At 32.4% G+C, this 7,726-nt stretch overlaps 1 long non-coding RNA gene across 6 annotated transcripts; it reads right to left on the bottom strand.

Annotated features, from left to right (window-relative positions):
* Window positions 1-1,780: 1,780 nt before the first annotated feature.
* Window positions 1,781-7,375, bottom strand: LOC107886822 (uncharacterized). Of its 6 annotated transcripts, XR_005918292.1 has the most exons (5): window positions 7,121-7,375; window positions 6,064-6,425; window positions 5,839-5,962; window positions 2,109-2,244; window positions 1,781-2,029 (listed from the first exon to the last, which is right to left on the bottom strand). It is a non-coding gene; the product is annotated as an uncharacterized lncRNA (long non-coding RNA). The 6 variants fall into 6 exon arrangements; XR_005918288.1 differs by having other exon boundaries at window positions 2,109-5,962; XR_005918284.1 differs by lacking the exon at window positions 2,109-2,244.
* Window positions 7,376-7,726: the final 351 nt, after the last annotated feature.

The following is a 7,726-nucleotide window of genomic DNA, read 5'->3' as shown; positions in this document are numbered from 1 at the left end:
TCAAAATCCCATATTATTTTTAAGTATTCCTCTTCAATTCAAATATTTAGCATAGTGGTCCGGAAAGAACCTTCTAATCGAAACAGAATCATTAAATTAATATAATAATTTGTTATAACTTAATTAATATTTATGAAATATTCAATAATACTCTTAATATTGTGACAATATGTATTCCAAATAGTAAAGAAATTCAATTATAAAATTTATTAAAATGAAAATAAAAAATTTAAAATTTAACAATAAAAAAATATTAATTGTAAAAATCAAATTACTTGAAAATTTTGAAATACATCCTTTTAAAACTAAAAACATTAAATATAAATTATATAATGAATACTATTATGAAAAGATAAGTAATTTTTTTCATAAAAAGGTAAAAAATGTTACTTAATTAAATGTTAACTTTAATGTTTAAGGTTGAGAAGTTGATAAGTTTATACATTAATTAAATGCCATATAAAATATCTAATTATTCCCTCGATCGATTAAATTAGCAATTATCAACTTTGTAGAAATTTTTAGTTAATTATTAATTTTATTATTATGTAATTGATTGCTAACTAATTAAGGTGTTTATCAACAATAATCTATTTAAAATTGTTTTCTAACTAATTATTAAACAACTTTTTGAAGGTTGTTATTATATAGATATAGTTATAAAAAATAGTATATAAATTAGATAAATCGTATTCATTGTTAAAAAACATGACCTGATGGTAAAGAATGTTCAGTGTTCTAGATATGGCTTGAGCTTAAGTTGTAATAATCGCGTTTGTTGTTCGGGTTAAAAAAGATAATTTAAAGTCTATTTATTTTAATGGCTTCCTAGAGAGAGAGAGCTGATTTTATATATTATATAAAAATTATACTTAAACACTATTTATAGAATTAAAATTTACTAACCAAATGATTTATTTATCCCATGAATCTGCCTCCCTCCCTAAATTTTATTAAGCAATTAGTTTGTCCTTTGGGATTCTGATTAAAAGGACCTTTCACATATCTTTTCACTTAATCAGCTGTGCTTTTAAATCGAATCTGATTGATTTGATTAAAAAATTGATAGATTTGACTATTCAATTATTTTTATCAGATCTAAAATTCTTTGACTATATAAATTTTAAAATAATCATATAAACAATTTTTTACTATTAATTTTGAAAAGTATAATTAATCTTTTAAGAAATAAATACAATATAATTATTATAATGTGGGTAAATGATAGAATGTAATGCAAGTAGAACCCATTTATAAAATTGAATATGCCAAAAGTGGTTAGCGTAGTCACCTTTGTTTGGTTATTGCTTTTTCTTTTTCATAGAAAACAAAACCCAATATTATTTTATGCATTAATTCTTAATTTCCTAACCTACTGCATTTTTAAAAGGTGGGGGCAGACAAATAAATTTTTTTCGAAATATATTTCTATGTTCATTTGAAGTTATTTATTTTCAATATTTTAACACGTGTTCTTTCTTAAAGAGTGTAATTTGTATTATTACTGCAACTAAATTTTTAAATATATAACTCTTAATCACTTATACAACAATTTGATAAGAGTATTATTTTAGTGCATATTTTAGTGCATCAATTAGCAATCAATTAATTACAATTGGCTATAAATTTTTTTATTTATTTTGAAATGGTCTTATTTTTTACAAGAGCTTTACTCATCTATCTACTTTCAAATTTAATTTAATATTAATTATTTTTATTTTATATTTAACTATTTTATCATATATATTAAATAGTTTTTTTTCATATTATTACCCTAGTATTCAAACCTCTCATACATTTTTATAAACAGTAAAAAAAGTGTTATTACATATACTTTATACTTTGATGTTAAAAATAATGTATACACTTCAAAATTTATTTTAAAGAGTCTGCTATCCTTGCACGATTTCAGTCTGCCGTCTCTGGCAAGAATTCTAGGTTTTTTTGTTTATTTGGTTTTTGTTGTTTGGAATCGGTGCGCCTGGCACGGTGGCCTCCTACTTTGAAGAAAGATATTCAAGATCGAGATCTGCACCCGCATTGATGGAAAATGAATTAGCTCAATTGACGATTAATGAAGAAGAAGATGAAATTATTCAAATACAAACATCTGAACAGGGAAAGAGCAGGGAGATTCTACAACTCGTGGGCTGTTTTCTGACAGCTAACATAATCTACTTTCCAGTAATGAAGAGTACTTTGGCGAATCTGTGGCATCCTGTCCGAGGAGTTCAAATCCGAGATCTGGGGGAGAAAATGTACTTGTTTCAATTTTTTCACATTATGGATTTGGAAAGGGTTATTAAAGGATCTCCCTGGACTTTTAATAATCCTCTGCTGGTTCTTTATAAACTGCAATTGGGGGAGGATCCACTACAAGTGCCTTTGGTCTTGACACCTTTCTGGGTACAAATCCACGATGTCCCTATTGGTTTATTTTCTGAGAATTTGGCGATGCAATTGGGGAATTTTTTAGGAGATTTTCTGGAATATGATGGATCAAATTTGGGAAAAGAAAATAGAAATTTGATGAAAAATAGTGTCCAAATTGATGTAAGACGCCCGTTGAAAAGAAAGAAACAAATTTTGTATTGTGAAAGGCGTTCATATGTCAGTTTTAAATATGAGAGATTATCATTATCCTGTTTTTATTGTGGAAGATTGGGCCATAGTGATTCTTTTTGTGAAGCAAATATGACACTCGGGGTGGAAGTTGCTAACATGGGTTGGGATTTGTCTTTGCGAGCTCAGTCTCGTAGAGCTTTGGCTATGAATAATATTTGGCTACGTGAGGAAGGGGGGGGGGAATGTGAGAGAAATCGGTGAAAATAAAAGAACTTTGGGAAATAGTTAGTGAAAGGCGAAAATTGAAATAAGGTTTGGAAAGATTATAGTTCTAGTTCTAGGTCTTAATTTGGAAGAAGGCTCATCAATTGTTAGCAATCGGATGGTAAGCACACTGGTAGATCAAGTCCATACTACGATGGACCATGATTTGGAGGATGCAACACTAATAGGAGAGGAAAGGAAGAAGAGATCTAGGGGGAAATTGATGACTTACTAGAAAAAGATGATATTAATAAGGTGATGTCAAGAAGTAGGTGAATGGTGGAAATAAATCATTTATAATCGGCGGCTATCAAGAGGCAGGTCGACCGGGCGCAATAAAAATCTTGAGCTGGAATGTTCGTGGTTTGGGAAACCTATGGACAATCCGAAGATTTTGGCATTCGCTGAAGGTCTATAACCCCTAAATAGTATTCTCTATGGAGACTAAGCTTTGTAGAATGCAGATGGAAAAAGTTCGACAGAGTTGTGGATTTACAAATGGCATCGACATTGGATCAGAGGGTACTACAGGAGGATTATGTTTGGCATGGCGAAATGACACTCATATCACGCTTCAGAATTTTTCTAGATTACATATTGACGTGGTAGTGAAAGGTAATGAAATCAATGTTAAGTGGCATTTTACAGGTTGTTATAGAACCCGTATGCTCAAGATAGAGAAGACTCATGGGCTATTTTAAAAAATCTTTATCATGAAGAAGATATCCCTTGGTTTGTATGTGGAGACTTTAATGAAATTATGTATAGGTTTGAAAAAAAAAAGGGCTGCCTAGAGATGAAAGAAGAATGGAACTGTTTCGAAAAACATTAGAGGAATGTAAATTAAATGATGTGAGGTTTTCTGGTAGTTGGTTTACTTAGGAGAGAGGAAATTTACCAGAGACAAACATACAAGAACGACTGGATAGGGGAGTGGCCAATGCAAAATAGATGTCAATGTTTCCCGAGGCAAAAATTCAGCATCTGATGTATTCTTTTTCAGATAATTGTCATTTTTTAGTTGTCACAAGAAGGGACGAAGAAAGGCGAAAAGGAAATAGTTTTAAATTTGAAGCTTGGTGGACATTGGAGGATTCTTCTGTTGATGAAGTCAAACAAATATAATAAATGGCATCAAGGGATTTATTGCAAAAGTTGGAATTTGTAAGGAAGGATTTGAAAAAGTGGGCTGGGCAAAAACGAATGAGAGGAGAAAGGAGTTCTTAACGCAAAATTATCAGAACTGGTGGAAGCTGAAAGGGATAATAAGAATTTGGCTGAGATGATTACGAAGATTCAGTTAAATTTTGAGATTGAAAAGGCTAAATATTACTGGGAACAAAGAGCTAAATTGAATTGGCTGAAATTTGAAAATCAGAATACAATTTTTTTTCATAGCCAAGCAACTCAGAGGCGATGGAAAAATCAGATTAATAAGCTACAAAATGAAAGTAGATGGAAAACGGAAGATCTTCTGGAAATGGAGGGTATTGCAAGAGCTTATTTTCAGAATTTATTCACAGCAGAGAATACAGCCATTTATAAACACTTACTTACGGGCATTGATCACTGTGTCTACTGGGAATAATAAAAAACTTATAGCGCCGTACACTATAGAGGAAATTAGGGAACATTATTCGAAATGGGATCTACAAAGGCACCAGGGGAGGACGGATTCCCGGCCCTATTTTATCAAAGATGCTGGAATATCATTAAGGAAGATGTTGTGTCTTTTTGTCTATGCCTTTTAAACGGAGATATGGAGGTTAGTCCAATTAATTCAACACATATTGTGCTTATCCCAAAAATCACCAACCCTTCTAATATGACACAATTCTGACCTATTAGCTTATGCAATGTTATTTATTAAATACTGGCAAAGGCTATAGCAAACATGTTTAGAAGAGTTATTGATAAATGCATTGATGAAGCACAGAGTGCTTTTGTGCCAAGAAGATTAATATCAGATAATAAATTGTTAGCCTATGAAATTCTACATATTGGGGAATAAGGGTTTTGTGGCGGTCAAATTAGACATGAGTAAAGCTTATGATAGAGTTGAATGGGATTTTGTTAGGGTTATAATGAGCCGAATAAGATTTGCTAAAAAATGGATTGATGCTATTATGAAATGTATGTCTATTGTGTCTTATTCCGTTGTGGTTAATGGAAATATTGGAGAAGCTTTCTATCCAACTAGGGGACTTCGACAAGGTGATCCCTTGAGTCTGTTTTTATTCTGAATAAGTGGAGAGGGCTTATCAGGCCTAATGAGATTAGCAACAAGGAAGGGGCTCCTAAAAGGTATCACGGTTAGTAGAAGCGATCCACAAATGTCTCATTTATTATTTGCAAATGATTGCATCTTATTTAGGGAGATAACAAGAAGAGGAGATTTCGTAATCAAGGAGATTCTACGTGAGTACAAAAAAGGTTTGGGTTAGTGTGTAAAATTTGACAAATCAACTGTCTTTTTTAGTAAAAATACATCAGAGGAAGACAGGCAAGAGGTTATTAATCAATTGGGAGTTCATAGCTCAAGTGATCCAGAACGTTATTTAGGGTTGTCGAGTATAGTTCGTAGAAAAAAAATCCTTTCATGTTTTGAAAGATTGAATAAAGTAGCGCATTGATAATTGGGGTATCAGATATCTGTCCCAAGGTGGAAATGAAGTATTTGTAAAGGTTGTTTTACAAGTTATACTGATATTCAATGGCTTGTTTTTTTTACCAAAAGTATTATGTGATGAACTGGAAGGTATTATTGCCAATTATTGGTGGGAAAAGAGAAGTGGGAAGAAATGTATTCACTGGTGTTCTTGGAAAAACATTTGCATTTTAAAAGAAAATGGAGGTTTAAGTTTTTGAAATTTTATTCAATTCAATATTGCGTTATTAGCCAAGCAGGGCTGACACCTTTTAAATTTTCCAAATTCTTTATTGGCTAGAGTTCTTAAAGTAAATATTTTTCGAATTCAAATTTTCTAAATGCTAAGTTGGGAAATCTACCTTCATTTACCTGGAAGAGTATCTGGGCAGTAAAGGGTCTTCTTTGAAATGGGCTGTATTAGAGAGTTGGAAGGGGAATGAGATCTCAATATGGAATGATTGCTGGATCCTAGGGATTGAAGAACTTGGTTGGCAAAACAGAGAAGAAAATGATGAATTATAATTAGTTTTGGATTTAATTGATAGCAAAAATAAGGCATGAAAAACAGAGTTAGTCAACAATACCTTCCAAACGAAAGTTGCCTAAAAGATCTTGCAGATCCCTCTAGCAGAAGCAGACCATGAAGATTTTCAGGTGTGGAAAGGAGAACCTTCTGGAGAATATTCAGTACGAAGCACCTATAAACTATTACATTATGCTAGCTCGGATCCTAATATTTATTTATTACAGGACGAAATTTAAGACTTCTACAGAAAATTATGGGATTTGTAGCTACCATAAAAAATTGCATTAACAATATGGCGGATTTCCTGGAACTATATCCCCACACTAGTCGACCTTAGACATAAGTGAGTGATTACAAATGTCACATGTCCTTGCTGTTGCTCCAAAGAAGAAGAAAACCATCATGCCTTCAGACAATGTCCTGCAAGCAATGAAGTATGGCAAAACCTTAATCTCTTTTGGGTCACAACTCATATGAATCAGAATATCTCGGAATGTTTAACCTGGGTTTTCGAAAAGGGTACTAAGGAATAGTGCTGGATTTTTTGCTGCACTTTATGGTTCATTTGGAGCTCACGAAATCAATATGTTCATGAAAGAAAATCCATTTCAGTTACAGATCTGTCCCAAAAAATTGAAAGATATATAGCAGAACTTGAAGGGGTGCGAGAAAAAAGTTTACATTTAATTCCGAAAGAGTTCATCATCAAATAGGGGCGATAATGAGTACCATGATACAGTTTGATGCAACTTTTGACAAAAGATGTTATAGATCGGCTTCGGGTTTAGTGGTTCGGGATTAGATGAGTGAGTTTAAAGCCTTAAAGACAATTCTCCATTATAATGACTCATCCCCGTTTGCAGCAAAAGCTCATGCAGGGTTAGAAGCCATCAAGTTAGTATTATCTCTGGGTTTAAACTTAGTAATAATAATGGTAGATTAAAAAAAGTCAGTCGACAGAAGTGGACAAATCAGTATTAGGAGCAATTATTAGAGATATTCAGAATAAAAGATCTCGGCTTCTAGAGGTTACTTTTTAGTTCATTCACAGATCAGAGAATACTCATGCTCATCGACTAGTAAAAGAAGCACTTGAAAGAAGGGAAGAATCGTACCTAGTGGGCGAAGCGCTAAACCACAGAGACCTGGCTCCGAAAGGAAGATGGAGAAGAAACCCAGATTGAGACTGTTGGTGATGAAGAAATGGAGTAGTCAAGATAGCAAGTAAATGAAAAATCTTTCTGGGAAGGGCTATCTGCTGAATAAATGCGGCTGGTGACATGAAAAGAAGATAGAAGTAATGGTGGCCAGGCTGTTTGATTTGACTGGAAAAAATCAATAGGTTTCCTTTTATTTATTATTTCTTTTCTTTCTTGGATTTAATATTTTGTTGCTTCTTTTTGTTTATTTTAGTAACGGTCTTCTCACTAAAAATTATTTGCCCATTTCCGTTTATTTGTTTTCTTAAAGTGGACTTGGAGCTCAATAATTTTGGGTAGTTGTTATATGGTTTTACTAATAAAAGCCCAATCAATTTATTCAAAAAAATAATGTATACTTCTTAATATAAAATACTTAGGCGATATCTAAAAATAATTTAATTTTAAATTTTTTTCTCTTTTTGTCTCCAACCTGTTTGCTTCTTATCTTTTGTTTTGCTCAACGATGGTGTTAGCCTCCGGGCTAGCTATCGCCCATCTTTTTCTTCTCCCATCAATTCT

This window comes from Gossypium hirsutum, chromosome A03 (assembly GCF_007990345.1).
Source record: "Gossypium hirsutum isolate 1008001.06 chromosome A03, Gossypium_hirsutum_v2.1, whole genome shotgun sequence".
NCBI lineage: Eukaryota > Viridiplantae > Streptophyta > Magnoliopsida > Malvales > Malvaceae > Gossypium > Gossypium hirsutum.
This window is presented reverse-complemented; position numbering and strand designations above follow the sequence as displayed.